Here is a 17,681-nt window from a genome sequence, read left to right as displayed (position 1 = left end):
TTATTAGCAAAACATGAATATAGATATTTTGTCTGCTTATATCTTGACCTATGTATTCATCTACTTAAAGATTTTCTTTTCATTTAAGTGAAACTGAGAAATAATGAATACAGTTTTTAGTATATATATATATATATATATATATATATATATATATATATATATTACTTAAGAAGAGTTCCAAAATATTGTGGAGTGGCAGTGCTACACTTGAAAAATATATTATTTTTCCTTTTCAGGGAAAGAAACGTCATTTTCTAAAGGTTATTAGGTCATAACACAGCAAATGCTCATTAAAAGAAATGAATTTTAGTTAATGTAAAATACCTATTTTTATTCTTTTGATTTTTGTATTTCCTTGATAGTTCCATTCACATTAAGGCCGTGTCTTCTTGTTTTGTTCACTTCTGAATGGTCAATGTGTATTATGGCTCTGATATATAGTGGTCACTGTTTTCATTGAATAAACAAATGAATGAAAGAATACATATATTAGCCCAAAGGCATCAATCAATAATCTTTATAAATCCATTTTTGAATAAAAGTAATTTTAATAATATATGATGAAGATGGTCTCTGTGGATAAAGCAACAAAATCAAATATAATGGTGTTATTACTGAGTGTTATCACTTCTCATACTGAGAAGTCTAAAGGATGATAACATTAGTGTTTCTAAAATGATAAGTATCATAATTTAACATATCTAGAATAAATTTTTACTTATATCAAAACTAAATATACCCTTTGAGGCCTTCAAATGATAAATTAAGCTTTTAATAAATTCTATCTTAAATTATAGACATAGGTTTTTAAATTATAGACATCCAGATATTTATTTTTTAAAATTTTTTATTCTAATTGTCATTGTGACAGCAGAATGCATTACAATTCATATTACACATATACAGCACAATTTTTCATCTCTTTGGTTGTACACAAAGTAGACTCACACCATTTGTGTCTTATACATGAACTTAGGGTAATGATGTTCATTTCATTTCACTGTCTTTCCTACCTCCATGCCCTCTCCCTTTCTATCCCTCCCCATTGCTCTATCTAGAGTTCATCTAATCTTCCCATGCTTCCCACCCCAACCCCATTATGAATCAGCATCTTTGTATCAGAGAAAACATTTGGCATTTGGTATTTTGGTATTGGCTAACTTCACTTAGCATTATATTCTCCAGCGCCACCCATTTACTTGCAAATGCCATGATTTTATTCTCTTTTAATCCTGAATAGTATTCCATTGTGTATATATACCACATTTTTGTTATCCATTCAACTACTGAAGGGCATCTGGATTGGTTCCACACTTTAGCTATTGTGAATTATGCTGCTATAAACATTGCTGTGGCTGTGTCCCTGTAGTATGCTGTTTTAAAGTCCTTTGGGTATAGACCAAGGACTGGGATAGCTGGGTCAAATGGTGGTTCCATTCCAAGTTTTCCAAGGAATTTCCATACTGCTTTCCATATTGGCTGCACCAATTTGCAGTCCCACCAGCAATGTATGAGTGTGCCTTTTTCCCCACATCCTCACCAGCACTTATCGTTGATTATATTCTTAATAGCTGCCATTCTGATTGGAGAGAGATGATATTAGTGGAGTTTTGATTTGCATTTCTCGAATTGCTAGAGATGTTGAACATTTTTAATATATTTGTTGGCTTACTGTATATCATCTTCTGAAAAGTGTCTGTTAATTCCTTGGCCCATTTGTTTATTGGGTTATTAGTTGGTTTTTGTTTTGTTTTTTTGCTGTTAATGTTTTTGAGTTCTTTATATATCCTACAGATTAGTGCTCTATCTGATGTGCATGTGGTAAAAATCTGATCCCAAAATGTAGGCTCTCTATTCATCTCACTGATTAAGTTTCTTTTGCTGAGAAGAAGCTTTTTAGTGTGCATCCATCCCATTTATTTTTTAATCCACTTCTTCACCCTTATAATAATGTATTAAATTTCTAGTTTTTTTTAAAAAAAATCTGTGAGTTTTAAGTAATTCTACTGATTTGAATTTATTTTGCAAACATTTCCTAGCCTATGACAAAAGAAATGTGTAATATGTCTTTTTTAAAGACATGCTGATAACTAAGCTGAAATAGTCTCAGCACAGTTCATTATGTACAAAAGCTCAAAAAACGTCCTGAATAAAAATGACTTGCTAATATTCAGTATTATATTATCTCATATTTACATATTTCTTTAATAGATTTACATATAACTATCAAATAATTGCTCCAGTTATGCTTAGAATATAAAATTTTTCCCTTGTCTTTCAGATAATATGAAATAATTTCCAAGCCAATTCTCTGAGTATTTGTTTTATCTGATTATATGTATGCATAGTTGATATTTGGTGAATATTAAACATACTTTGAAAGAGCAAAAATTGATTCTTGTCCATTCTATGTATTACTGACTTCTAGATAATTATTGAAAATTTATTATTTCTCAAATTCATTGCAGAAGATGCTTCATGTTTCCTTTCCAATCAAAATGCTAAGTATACTACCATCAGTAACTCTATGATAAGTGTCATTGTTTCACAGATGTGTGTGTAACTTCTGCTTTACAAGTGACGGCTGCTAATTTTGGTTAAGAATAGCCCAACCTGGTTCTTTGCTAAGACAATATGATTGGTGACTCTGGCTTCCTGAAATGCCAACAAATACCCAAGAAATAAATTACTTTGAAATTTCAGGAATTCCAGATGGACATTGAGAACATGTGGCAACATGGAATAAAGGCATGTTTCTTCTTCATGTTCCCATGAAGACTATAAACCACCTCTGGATATACCCACCCTCCTTTAATGATAAGCACAAGAGAGACATTAAAGTCCCTTTTGAAATCTATAGAATTCCAAGCACCTAGTGCCACCGAGTGATTTTTTTCTTTTTTTTTTAATTTTTTTATTGTTGGTTGTTCAAAACATTACATAGTTCTTGATATATCATATTTCACACTTTGATTCAAGTGGGTTATGAACTCCCATTTTTACCCCGTATACAGATTGCAGAATCACATCAGTTACACATCCATTGATTTACATATTGCCATACTAGTGTCTGTTGTATTCTGCTGCCTTTCCTATCCTCTACTATCCCCCCTCCCCTCCCCTACCCTCCCCACTTCTCTCTCTACCCGCTCTACTGTCATTCATTTCTCCCCCTTGTATTATTTTCCCCTTTCCCCTCACTTCCTCTTGTATGAAATTTTGTATAACCCTGAGGGTCTCCTTCCATTTCCATGCAATTTCCCTTCTCTCTCCCTTTCCCTCCCACCTCTCATCCCAGTTTAATGTTAATCTTCTTCTCCTGCTCTTCGTCCCTACTCTGTTCTTAGTTACTCTCCTTATATCAAAGAAGACATTTGGCATTTGTTTTTTAGGGATTGGCTAGCTTCACTTAGCATAATCTGCTCTAATGCCATCCATTTCCCTGCAAATTCTATGATTTTGTCATTTTTTAATGCAGAGTAATACTCCATTGTGTATAAATGCCACATTTTTTTTTTATCCATTCGTCTATTGAAGGGCATCTAGGTTGGTTCCACAGTCTTGCTATTGTGAATTGTGCTGCTATGAACATCAATGTAGCAGTGTCCCTGTAGCATGCTCTTTTTAGGTCTTTAGGGAATAGACCGAGAAGGGGAATAGCTGGGTCAAATGGTGGTTCCATTCCCAGCTTTCCAAGAAATCTCCATACTGCTTTCCAAATTGGCCGCACCAATTTGCAGTCCCACCAGAAATGTACAAGTGTACCCTTTTCCCCACATCCTCGCCAGCACTTGTTGTTGTTTGACTTCATAATGGCTGCCAATCTTACTGGAGTGAGATGATATCTTAGGGTGGTTTTGATTTGCATTTCTCTGACTGCTAGAGATGGTGAGCATTTTTTCATGTACTTGTTGATTGATTGTATGTCCTCCTCTGAGAAGTGTCTGTTCAGGTCCTTGGCCCATTTGTTGATTGGGTTATGTGTTATCTTATTGTCTAATTTTTTGAGTTCTTTGTGTACTCTGGATATTAGGGCTCTATCTGAAGTGTGAGGAGTAAAGATTTGTTCCCAGGATGTAGGCTCCCTATTTACCTCTCTTATTGTTTCTTTTGCTGAGAAAAAACTTTTAGTTTGAGTAAGTCCCATTTGTTGATTCTAGTTATTAACTCTTGTGCTATGGGTGTCCTATTGAGGAATTTGGAGCCCGACCCCACAGTATGTAGATCGTAGCCAACTTTTTCTTCTATCAGACGGCGTGTCTCTGATTTGATATCAAGCTCCTTGATCCATTTTGAATTAACTTTTGTGCATGGCGAGAGAAAGGGATTCAGTTTCATTTTGTTGCATATGGATTTCCAGTTTTCCCAGCACCATTTGTTGAAGATGCTATCCTTCCTCCATTGCATGCTTTTAGCCCCTTTATCAAATATAAGATAGTTGTAGTTTTGTGGATTGGTTTCTGTGTCCTCTATTCTGTACCATTGGTCCACCCGCCTGTTTTGGTACCAGTACCATGCTGTTTTTGTTACTATTGCTCTGTAGTATAGTTTGAAGTCTGGTATTGCTTTACCGCCTGATTCACACTTCCTGCTTAGCATTGTTTTTGCTATTCTGGGTCGTTTACTTTTTCCATATGAATTTCATGATTGCTTTCTCTATTTCTACAAGAAATGCCGTTGGGATTTTGATAGGCATTGCATTAAACCTATAGAGAACTTTTGGTAATATTGCCATTTTGATGATGTTAGTTCTGCCTATCCATGAACAGGGTATATTTTTCCATCTTCTAAGATCTTCTTCTATTTCTCTCTTTAGGGTTCTGTAGTTTTCATTGTATAAGTCTTTCACCTCTTTTGTTAGGTTGATTCCCAAGTATTTTTTTTTTGAGGATATTGTGAATGGGGTGGTTTTCCTCATTTCCAGTTCAGAAGATTTGTCACTGATATGCAGGAATGCCTTTGATTTATGCGTGTTGATTTTATATCCTGCCACTTTGCTGAATTCATTTATCAGCTCTAGTAGTTTCTCTGTAGACCCTTTTGGGTCTTCTAGGTATAGGATCATATCATCCACAAATAGTGATAATTTGAGTTTTTCTTTTCCTATTTTTATGCCTTTAATTTCTTTCATCTAATTGCTCTGGCCAGTGTTTCGAGAACTATGTTGAACAGAAGTGGTGAGAGAGGGCATCCCTGTCTTGTTCCAGATTTTAGAGGGAATGCCTTCAGTTTTTCTCCATTCAGAATGATGCTAGCCTGAGGCTTAGCATAGATTGCTTTTACAATATTGAGGTATGTTCCTGTTATCCCTAGTTTTTCTAGAGTTTTGAACATAAAGGGATGCTGTACTTTGTCGAATGCTTTTTCCGCATCTATCAAGATGATCATATGGTTCTTATTTTTAAGTCTATTGATGTGGTGAATAACATTTATTGATTTCCGTATATTGAACCAGCCTTGCATCCCAGGGATGAATCCTACTTGATCATGGTGCACAATTTTTTTGATATGTTTTTATATCCGATTCGCCAGTGATTTTTTCTTTTTTAATCACTGTAGATTTTTATAATTCAGTTCTACTTATGATGAAGATACTGAAGTAGCAACTTGCAACTTGGTTTTTAAAATATTAACACCTATTTGTATCCTAGGGGGAAAAAATCACCTATATAAGCCAGGCTTGGTAGCACACACCTATAATTCCAGTGACTCAGGAGGCTAAGGCAGAAAGATCACGAGTTCAAAGCCAGGCTCAGCAACTTAGAGAGGCCCTAAGCAACTCAGTAAGACCTTGTCTCTAAATAAAACGTAAAACAGGGCTAGGGATGTGGCTCAGTGGTTAAGCACTGCTGGGTTCAATCCCTGGTACAAAAGAGAGAGAGAGAGAGAGAGAGAGAGAGAGAGAGAGAGAGAGACAGAGAGAGAGAGAGAGAGAGAGAGAGAGAAAAGAAGAAGAAGAAGAAGAAGAAGAAGAAGAAGAAGAAAAATTACCTATATGATCAAATTTAATTAATTCTAAAAGTAGCTGTAGCATTAACCTTAATTTAAGCCTCTGAGAAAGCAATATTTGTCTGCCTTCAAAAAAAAAAGGAAAAAATATCAAAAAGAGTCTTCTGATATTGGCTAATGACAGGGTGATCATAGAACTTGTTTGAAAAGAGGAAAAACAAATTCCACGAGCTAACTTTGTTCACTGTGCTTTAAAGATTAATACTTAAGTAAACTTTCCTATGTTATCTTTAACTGTACAAACGTATCTAACAAATAATTTTCATTATATCAATTAATCCACTGACATAACTTAATTTCCAAGGTTCTTTTTAGGACCTTACTGTCTTATGGTTCTAGTAATTTAAAACTTACCTTCATTTCCAGAAAATTCTCACTTTTGCAAAATTTTCATTTTTGAAAACAGCTCTTTCCCTGCACCTTTTATTTCTAAAATTAGACTACAGAGAAGAGATAATATGATTGATTCTATGTTTTTAGTCTGTTAATTCGATAATATTTATACAGAAGACAAATTCTATTAAAAGAATACGATATCTCTTCCACAGCACATTCCCTCTGCCTTAGTACCTTTAATAGTTAAGTCCTTTCTCTGCCCAAACAATGTCTTGCTTTTGTTATTATTGGTGCTGCTGTTATCTGTCTTGATGGCCTTGTCCTACAGGTATTTTAAGTCAACTTCTGCTGGAATGTTCAAAGTCATTGGCTATGAAGCAGGTTCACTGAGCATGATTACTAAAATGTATGGGTCTAAGGGAACAGCATGGCACATTCACAGTAAGTTATATCAAGTGGGTTTATTACTTACTGTGAGAAACAAGGAATAACAGAAACCTAGGATTCTTGTGAGCCAGTCCCCAAAGGATCAGGAAAACTGACAAGGAAAGCCATAACTGCATGTGCCCCATTTCATCTATAATTGAGGGATCCCAAAGAGCAGCTTTCCCTGAGTCTATAACCCAGGGAACACAGGAATCCCTGGGTTAAAGTGTTAAAGGTCTTATTTGGTGGTGGAGGGAGGGCCTGAAACAGAGCTCAAACTGTTCTTAGCAACTCCTCCTCATCTCAGGATGTTGTACATCATTCCGAGCACATTCTATATCATCAGAAATGGGGGAGAAATGTCCTGAAGTAGGTGGAGTGTAAATTTTCATTATTTGTCTTAGTGACTCAAATGGAATTTAATTATTTTATAAGAAATTAAAGTCACCCACCCCAAACTCCTCTGCTAATGGCTGTAGTAATTTAATGATCTTCATTATTGCTCATTATCACTGCCATTGTAGAGTGCTGGTATACCAGCAGCAAACCAAAGATAGAGTGTAACATGAGATCATAATTTTTAGCATAAATCAATCAGACCAACAGAGATTGGGAAGGAATGCAAAGAGTATTTTTGGAAGACGTTCAAAATTTAATCATGATCAGTAATGCTGTGATTTACTGCCTCTTCTGTCTGCTTCTCTCTCATTTAAATGACCTGTGCTTCCTTTTTAAAACCAATGTTGGAAATATTTCAACTACAGATAATATTTAACAGGAAGGAAGACATAAACAAAACCCAAATGGGTACTTGACATCCTTAATGTCCAAGCCTATAGGTCAGAGTTCACTGGGTTATTTAATCCAGTCATGCAAATTAACTTATTGAGTGTCTAACATATATCAGACTGAACCTAAAGAAAACTGGACCGTAGGTTAAGAATTTTTGCCTTATTCATCCCCTACTCTCTCTATGCTTTCTCTTGATGTGCAGGAAACACTTATGTGCTAATGTCAGAGGCAAATTTGAAACAGGACATAGAAAGGAATTGTGTTATGGCTATTTGCTTTATAGAATCATTTGAATAAGATATATGTAAAATGGAATTCTATGCCACCAGAAAAATGCCCAAGGTAAAGGCATACCTACCAGAACAATATGAGAAGACATTGAAGAGGTTTTAAAGTTGGAAGGAAATTAGATATCAAGATTAAGGAGAAAAATAATCTCACCAAAATATTCAGTTTCTGGCACCAAAATTTCAGATGGTCATTAATAGAAAGGTGAAAGTGTTAGAGTAGATTTTAGAGATATATCAGCTTTCAAATATGTTTGAGGTTCAATCACTGGAAAGGGGAATTAGGTTGGAATTATGTTTTTCAAAAGGGCAGAATTTAAGACAAGTTCCAACAGAGCCAATTTATGTTCAATAAAATAACTTTTTAACAATTAAAATTTTCTCCAAAGGAAGTTCTGCCTCATAAATTTAAGTGCTGATATCAAAAAGACTTTTGCTATGACTAAATGGTCAAGAATATCCCTAAGAGTAACATTTACTAAGTAGAAATTTACCCTGAGTGAGCTCCATGGTCACTTCCACTCTTTAGGTTGTTAATGTCTAGATTGATCTCAATCAAGATCAATTGAAGCCCACAAGACACACTTCAAAGCTCCAACTTCTGTGAAAACACTCAACTTTCATGTATGTCACTGAGATGTGTTATTAGATACGTGGTGTTGTAACTGTTTCTTAAAATGTTATGTCTCATACAAATCTCAAAACTGAAAACATCCAAAAACTCAAAAGAAATTATTGAAGGAAAGTTTTGGGGGATGAAATAAGGGCTGCCACTTTTTGTTTTGTTATTCAATCTCCTACGCCATAGCCAAGTTAGTCTTTATTTAAAACAATACAAAGCAGAACAAAAATAAAAACAAACCAGAATTCACTCACATAAAGTACAACTCTCATTGATGACTGCAGATAGCAAAGAACCTTTGAAATCAAGTGATTTCATCTATGTACTATCACAAACATGATATGAGAACACTAGTGACAAAATTCCTATGTCAGAGGTGTACCTGAAATTCCTTTCTCAAAAAAAATGCTTGAAAATCAGAGAAACAAACTAAAATCTCCCAAGTGATACATAGAAAATGTAAGCTCTCGGGATTCATAAATTTAAGTTGCTCATTAAGTGGAATTTTTGTATAATTTTAGCTATATATGCATGACTTTATAATATATTGTGAAGATATTTTAAATTTAGTGTGCAAATTATAGATTTTTCAGTGTAAAAAAATAAGAGCTTATAAACTTTCATAGCTAGGAATCTCACTTTAATTACCTTCTAAATATTATTCTATTACTGGTAGTTTTCAGAAGAAGTTCCATCTATAGTGCATGACAAGTGTGGAATTCACATGACTGTAGGGGTCCAGGCTGTCTAAACAATTTATGATATCATGATGAGGGTTTGTGGGTGTCACTCAATGGTATAGCATGTGCCTAGCATACAGGAGCCCTAAGTTCAATCTCCAGCAGAAAAAAAAAAGGATGGGGGAGACTCATGATAAAGCCTATGTCTGCTTAGCTGCTTAGTTTGTGAATTTTGACAAGCAATTAGAATGAACCATCCCATTGGATCTTTTTAGAAACCTTTGTGATGCAGGAGCTCAGAATGTGGTATTTGATTATAATCATAAGGATGTTAAAGTGCTTGTGTCCCTTAAGTATGACTCCATTTCCCCTTAGTTCAATGCAGCCTGGTGCCAGGGTCCATGCCAAAATCCAGTGCTCACTTCCTTCTCCTCCCTCAGCTGGAGGGTCTGTCTGTTCTTACTGTGCTTCTTGGGTTTGGATGACACAGGTAATATGAAAATGTCCTTCCTACCCTTTCCAATGCATCTTTTTTAAAAAAAAATTCTGTGCTCGACATAAGTAGTGTAACATAACCGAATTTTTTAGGAGTTGGAAGGTATTTTATGCTTAGAAGGTGGTGGTTTGTTTATATTGATGTTAACCTGGTATAAGCACCAGAAACTCTTATCTTATCATCTTCCAGTGTCATCCAATCATTCCCTTCTTGAAAGTTATTGTGGTCATTCATTTAAGATGCTAGGCTCCGTACAAAATACCAATGAGATATGTCTCCTGGATCCCAAATTTAGATACTTAAATACACTAACAGCTTCACGTAAGGATTGTCAACTCATCACAGAAGGGCTGTTTTTTCCTCTGTGCTTGGCTCTCCAGGAGAAGACAGGATAACACAGTGAACAGGTGTAAAACACTAGAATCAGACGTCTTGAGTTTGTCCTTGCTTGCAGAAAATATAACCTTAGAAGAGCTTCTTTACTTCTCATATTTCTTATTCTTCGTATGAAATCATATAGTACCTACCTCATGAATGTACCATGGACTTATGCTATTGAAATAACATAAGTGGAATGCTTATTTTTGGCACATTATGAGTACACTAAATGCATCAATATCTAGTACTAAAAAGTATAGAATAATTTCTGAAATAAAATTTGAATAGAGTTTAGATTTTACAAAAGGATTTTATTCCAACTCAGGAAAAAATATGCTGATGCCATCATTTACACTCTACTTAAAATTTAGTTCATTGCACACACTGAAACACTGTCATTAGGTTTTACATTTCCCAAGCAAGGATGATCAGGATGTGTTCCATCTTCTACTTTGGGGCTAAGAAAAAGTTGAGGAATGACAAATGGTAAACACCAACTCTGGCTGGAATTGCTTTGTCTAACTACCTGTGAGTTCAATAGACTCAATAGACTTTGAAACCAATTCACAATGTTTGGTTAATGATCACCAGCAGAGATGATGGCACAAATAAATGCCCTGGTAATTTTTTAGTGGATGTTCTGGAGTTGACAGGAAAAAAAGTACTACATAAATTATATTCCAGCACCAAGTGCAGCTAGTAAAACTGGAACTGAAGGGGAAAAATCTACACATAAATATGTGCCCGATACTAAGTAAGAAAACTAATAAGTATAAGAAACCATCTGATATAGAAACATGTGACTAGAGGAAAGTCATATCATCTCTCAAAGCCTTGGATTCCCAGAACCAGCCATATACATACTAAGATATTAATTTTTAAAAAAATACATAATTGAGGTATAGGGACTCAAAAAAAAGTAATGACCCCAATTTTATTTAAAAATTTGTACATTTGAAAACTATAGATGCAGCAGAGTATTAACTAAAGGTGACATTACAAGTGAGTTTATTTCTTACTTGTGATGCTTTGTTTATTTCAAATTTTCTGTAGTGAACAAATATGATTTTTGTAATGAGAAAAATTATTAAAATCTTACATCAGTCTTATAAGTAAAGCAAAACATTGTTCATTTACCAAACTTTTAATATATGGGTGTACTGTATTGCTAGACATGGCTTTACTTGTCCACTGTGTTGTCATACATAGGTCATAAAGTCTTTGATGGTTAATTTTGTGTGTACACTTAGCTAAGCCATGCAACAACAAGATATTTGGTTAAACATTATCCTGGCTGTATCTGTGAAGGTGTCTGTAGGTGATATTAACTTTGAATCTAGAAATAGAGTAAAGCAAATTTCCCTCCCAAATGTGGATTGGCATGAGTCAATCAAAGAATGCAATAGGAAAATCAAAAACATTCAGTAATGCAGAATTTGCTCTCTTCTGCCTTCTTCTGCTTCCTATAGAACTTGGACCATCAGCTTTCCTGAGTCTCCAGAATCTGCCAACTGCAGATTTTGGTAATTCTCATCCCCCAAACTGCTAGAGAATTCCTTATAATAAATGAGATACATAGGGGGGAGAGAGAGAGAGAGAGAGAGAGAGAGAGAGAGAGAGAGAGAGAGAGAGAGAGAGAGACATGAGAATGAATGAATTCAGGCTAATAAAAATGCCATGGTAGTAAAGTCAAAGATTAACACATCTGGAATTTGTCCGAAGTCTTTCATTCTTTAACATGTCTTTGATTAGCCCTGCCTAGGGACTCTTCTATGCTGTATGACTATAAAGGTACAGTTGAGAACATAGTCATCAAAGAGTTTTTTTAAATCTGGAATGGGGAAAGGTCAACAATTACAGGGACATAATCACAGTGGTACACACAGAAAATAGAATTAGGTTAAAAAGCTGGGCACAGTGGTGCACACCTATAATCCCAGAAGCTCAAGGTGGAGGCAGGAGGATTGCTAGTTCAAAGTCAGCCTCAGCAAAGCTAGGCCCTAAGCAACTCAGTGAGACTCTGTCTCTAAATAAAATACAAAATTGGGCTGGGGATATGGCTCAGTGGTTGAGTGCCCCCAAGTTCAATCCCCCGAGTTCAATCCCCGCCCCCACAAAAAAAAATGATGCTCTAAGAGGGAAAGACTGACTATGGGAGTCCTGAAAATTTCGAGAAGCTCTTCAGGTAAACTAAATTAGGAAAAATATGGTAGGAAAATAATAAAATATTCTCAGGTGAAGACACAGGTGAGGAACAATAGTTATCTTTTGTCCTGGTAAATGTTGCTCTTTTTCCCTATAGAGCTGGAAGAGGAAAATGTAAAGAAATGGTTGGTGGTGAAAGAACAATTAAAACCAAAAAGCCATGCTTAGGCAAAAAGAAGCACTATTGAGCAGTGAATAACAACTTCTTAAAATAGGAGCCATAGAAACATGATTGAAATATACTATTACACCTATATTTTATATATATATATATATATATATATATATATATATATATATATATATATTATATATGAAGAACATTAAAAATAATAATTAAATGGATAATCACAAAAAAGTGGAGAAAATATAAGCAGAAGAACCATAGTCAAAATGGTCAATGCATGTCACTAAAAAAGTGAAGCAGAAGGGAAAGATAGAAAGCAAACAGAAAAGGTGTAAGTTGATCCAGAAGGACAAATAGAATGGGGTAAAGATTAGATCAGCTAGAACAGAAAAGATGTACATAAAAAAGGAAGAAAAGAAAAATCCTTAAGAAGATAATCGAATGTTTTAAGAAAGAACACAGTACATGTTAATACAGTTGAAACAAAAAGGGGGAAAATCAAAGAGATTCAAGAGGAGGTGAGCCCAGCACCCATCCAAGTTCAGAAGTAGTCTTTGACTCCAAAGGACAGAGAGCTTAACCCACAGAATTCCTTATGCTTGATAAATGGAAATATAGTAGCTACCAAAAAGTACCTACAGATACAAAAATTGCAAAAATCATCCAGGTTTTTTTTTTTTAAAAGGTATCCAATTATTTAAGCACAAATGAAATTTTCTGAAATAAAAGGAGGGTAAATTATAGTCTAAGTGTGAGGTAATTTGTGTTGAGTTTAAGACCAAAGATTATGATTTCAAATCTTGGCTCCACATTTCTCAGCTGTGTGACATTTGTCACATTTTGGAAATTCTCTGTTTCCAGTTTTCCTCTATAGAATGAGAATTATTACGGCACTTACTTCAAAGAGTTGTGTCACTGACAGTCATAAAACAGCCTACTTCATAAAGTTGTGTAAAGGATTTATAATTGTGACTGACCCATAGTGATAACTATTTAAATGTTTGCATAGTAGTAGTAGTTGATGCTGTGATAGTAATGGTGGTGGTAGTAATATTACCTAGGGATCACCTTTGTGGCCATGAAGACAAACCTCTTTTCATTTGAATTTCCTTTGTTCTTTTAACAAATCATTTAATCCCCCAGTATCCCACTTACTAAAAGGAAATAATGTTATCTATCACTTGGCATATTGTGAGTTAAATCGAATGTGCATGTGTATTTTGGTGAGCATAAAACCTACCCTCTCCTAAACATCCATTCAAAATCTGAACAAAAAGATGTCATTTCTACAAGATAGCACCATGCACATCTAGTGCTGTTTCTCTGGTATTGTAAACTGAGCTGAGGCTTTGTATAATTATGGTGGGATCTATCCTTCTGAAAGGACAAGGCCATGCTGACAGGAAACTCTTTCTTCCCTCAATGAACAGGCAGAACAAATTATTTTTGAGAAAAGAAGATACAGTTTTGGTGAATTGTACAAATATCTATAGACCTGATAAGAAAATTGAACATGGTGACTTTAAGGGGAATTGCAGTAAGAAGTCTCAACTGGCATTGAGCACCCAGAGTTTTCAGAAAGCCCACTGTTACTGTATGGAGTTCATAATGACCAAGCAAAGGAGACCTTCTTGTATTTGCAGGATACTGCAATGAATGGAGAATATAAGTCTTCTCTTCCTGTGGGGAAGAACAGGGTTCCTTCCCCAAGAGAGAAAATAGGGGCATCAGACTGAGGGATTCTGAAAGAGAGATGTGTGCTGGGAATGGAGGAGCAAGTGGAGGAAGAGATGAAGACAAAGAAAGCAGATGTGGGAAGCCCTTCCCCTAGAGGTTTCTTATGTCAGGGAACTTTCCAGACTGGTAGAGCTTGTACTGAAGCTGAATGGAAAGATGTGGAAGGGTAAGTCTAACATGACATTTTTCATCAGTTTTATAGTGCTTACCCAAGAAATGTGCCTCCTCTTCAATCCAAGAGTCATATTTCTGAATACTTATCATGGACTGATACTTATACACAGAAGCAAATACAAGGTCTTTGCTGAGGCATTGTTGTAACAGTGAAACAAAGGAATGATTTACACTCCTAATGAAAGGATAGATAGGTAAGCAAGGAATGTTGATGATATTAACAGTAGAAAATAGAAAAATTTAAAATGTATAAACATAAAAAACTCCAAGATTTTTACGTGGCAAAAAATACCAAATATTAAAATTGTTTGTAAGGAATGATTAATGATATAGAACAAGACAACCAGATACATATGCTAGTGTGTACATAATATACAAAAGCAATAATTTTTATGAAATGTACAGTCTGATCAGCTGTTAAAAAATTCATAGAAAGAAAAGAACCAAAATGTCATTCACATTAACTGCAGTGCATATGCTATTTCTGAGTGAGGAGATAATGCTTGAGTTTCCTACTCACTCACCCCACTGAACCCTTGTTCTTAGAGGTGAAAATCTCTTGGGTGATGATATGGACAAGGAACTATTCTTCACAGAGACTTGCCAGAACTGCTCAGCACCCAAGATCAACCATGAAAGACACCAGGGGAATCAATATCTGAGGTTTTCTCATTCATGGTTCTTCTGTATATGATGCTGAAGCCAAGACAAGCCCTGTAGTCTAGGTCAGGAGGAGAATATGTCACGAATATCCAGAACCTCTAACAGTTCTTAAATAATGATGATGAGCTAGTCTTTGGTTTCTATCACAAAGTCTATCCACCCCCCCCTGCAAATATTGCCTTGTGGCCAAATTAATAGACTCCTGTGGTTCCATCTCTCTTTCCTGCATACATTGTAAAAATATAAATGCATATGTCATTAGGAGAGTTAGGAATTTCTTGCCAGCAAATGGAAATGGGCTACGTCTACTTTCAGCCACAGTTGGAAATGATTCATAGGTCTGAAATACAGTCCAGATTTCTCTCTTTTTTGCCTTCTTTAAAAAATCTGGAAAGCACTGGAGTTGTTTTTTTTTTTTTTTTTGTACATTAGACTTAATTATTTCTATTTCTATTAGCTGCTTTTCATGCTTTTCCCACATCCAAAAAACCTTTTAATTCAATCTCCCACATCCATTCCAGTTCTCCTGAACTCAAAAGTTCAGGAGATACCCAAAGCAGGGGAGTTAAACAGGGATTAAGCACAAAAATTTCTAAACATTTTAAGCTTTATATCAAGAGTCTGGTTTACTTTAACAATCAAGAAAACAAATAATATATCATCAAAAATATAAAGTAGAAAATTCCCCAAAATAGACAAAATTTTTCCTCAGAATTAGAAATAAACACACACACACACACACACACACACACGGTTTGGATGTGAGGTGTCCCCCAAAAGCTCATGTGTGAGACAATGCAAGAAGGTTAAGAGAGAAAATGATTGTGAGACTGTTAACCCAACCAGTGAATTAATCCCCAATAGGGATTAACTGAGTGGTAGGGTGTGGCTGGGCGTGGTTTTGGTATATGTAGCTGGCAAGTGAAAAACTCTCTGCTTCTTTAGCACCATGATGTGAGCTGCTTCCCTGTGCCACACACTTTGCCAGAATGTTTAGCCTCACCTCGATCCCTAGATATTGAGCCAGACTTCTATGGACTAAGATCTCTGAAACCGTGAGCCCTCAAATAAATTTTTCCTTCTCTATAATTGTGCTAGTGGGGTCCTTTAGTCACAGCAGCAAAAAAGTTGAAAAAAAAATAATATATATATATATATATATATATATATATATATATATATATATATATTTCTTATGTGCAGACTTGGAATATAGCTGAATAATCAAATAGAAGTGAAAACTTTTCTCACTTTAAGTCATTTCACCTATGTGTTCACTGAATGCATTTGGAAATAATCTTCAGTGTGTCCTGCAACGTGGAGGTAGCAACAGTCTGGATGCTTTCTCTATTATATTTCTAAAGGACTGGTGTCTATACGTAGGCAGGATATGGATCACCCCCACCCTGTCACCACCCCCACCACACACACACCCTGTGCCCTGGGATGTCCATGGCCTTCCTACCAGACTAGATGAGGAGCAAGGCAGAAGTCAATAGAGACTATTTAGTGGCTTCTGGAGAAGAATGATCAGCTTCTATCTATGAGTGATACACAGGAAGACCAAGAAAGGATTTCCAAGCCAAAGGTACCAGCATGTGTCACATATAACTCTCATTTATTTAGCTCTCATCGCAGATGGCAGCCCAACTGATATGTCAAAAGCAATGGAATAATCTTTCTGTTGTAAGGAGTAATTGAATGTAATCCCTTTCCTCTAAAATGGAAACAGGATCTTTACCAACTCAACTGCTTAAAACAAGAATGAAACTTTGTGATTCTTTTTAAAGTCTGAAAAATGTGAAGAAAGCTTCTAATACTAACTTAACTCTATTCTCAATGAAAGTATTTGTTTTAATGGTCAGATGCCACAATAAATGGATCCTGAGTGTGCTCTTTTCTGAAGTGAGAGTGCATTTGGATAACAAAGACATGATAGATATCTTTGAGATTACTGTTCTGTTTCAACCTGAGTATATATTGGAGGGTCAGCAACAATTGGTGAGACTTCCAAATGAGCCTTTTCCAAAGGGATGTGGTCTCTGTGTACTCCCTTCCAGTTCGTAAATATGGTCCCCCTCAGGTTAGTTTGATAAGCTAGCTTTTCCACACAAGAGCGGTATGGAGATACAGAAGTTTCCATGTAATGTCTCTTGAAAATGATAAGTGCCCCAGTCTGGCTGGGCACAATTCAGGAGCCACTTGTCAAACGAAACGAACTTTATTTTTAGAACACACACAGACACCACACCACACAGCTCTTCAGGAATTCCCTCAGAGCCCAACTGCCACCACTGGCTTCCCACAAGCCTCTCAACCTCCCCCACTCCTCCTGCTCTTGAGGCAGATTGGCTGGGTTGAGTGGCCGGAGCCAAAAAAAAAGTCCCCCAATGAGCAGCTCCATGGTCTGAAAGGGCAGGGAAACAGCCCAATGAGCATCACTGCAGAGGAGCCAATCAGTTGGCAGCTGGAAGTTTTCTGGGGCCACTGTGAGCCAATCATCAGCTGGCAGCTGGAAGTTTGCTGGGGCCCCTTCGGCTGTGGCTCTCAACAGATATGGACTTAATAACTTTAAGGTATGTAACAATGATGCTATTGTCATTATCATTGCAAACAAATTTGTTAGATTCTTTATTACCATTAATATTATCTGATATTAAATGATGTGTACTTTTCTTTAATTATCAAGAAGTTTTTCATCAGTCACTTCCTATTATTAAGTATGGATAAGCACATATTTTTTTTT

At 35.8% G+C, this 17,681-nt stretch overlaps 1 pseudogene; it reads left to right on the top strand.

The window, feature by feature from the left end:
* Nucleotides 1-16,381: 16,381 nt before the first annotated feature.
* LOC124109554 (SS18-like protein 2) lies at nucleotides 16,382-16,611 on the top strand (annotated as a pseudogene).
* Nucleotides 16,612-17,681: the final 1,070 nt, after the last annotated feature.

The sequence above is a fragment of the Marmota monax genome, unplaced genomic scaffold (genome assembly GCF_021218885.2).
Source record: "Marmota monax isolate L192 unplaced genomic scaffold, Marmota_monax_Labrador192_F-V1.1 WCK01_AAM20220418_F8-fsc00115, whole genome shotgun sequence".
Classification (NCBI taxonomy): Eukaryota; Metazoa; Chordata; class Mammalia; order Rodentia; family Sciuridae; genus Marmota; species Marmota monax.
This window is presented reverse-complemented; position numbering and strand designations above follow the sequence as displayed.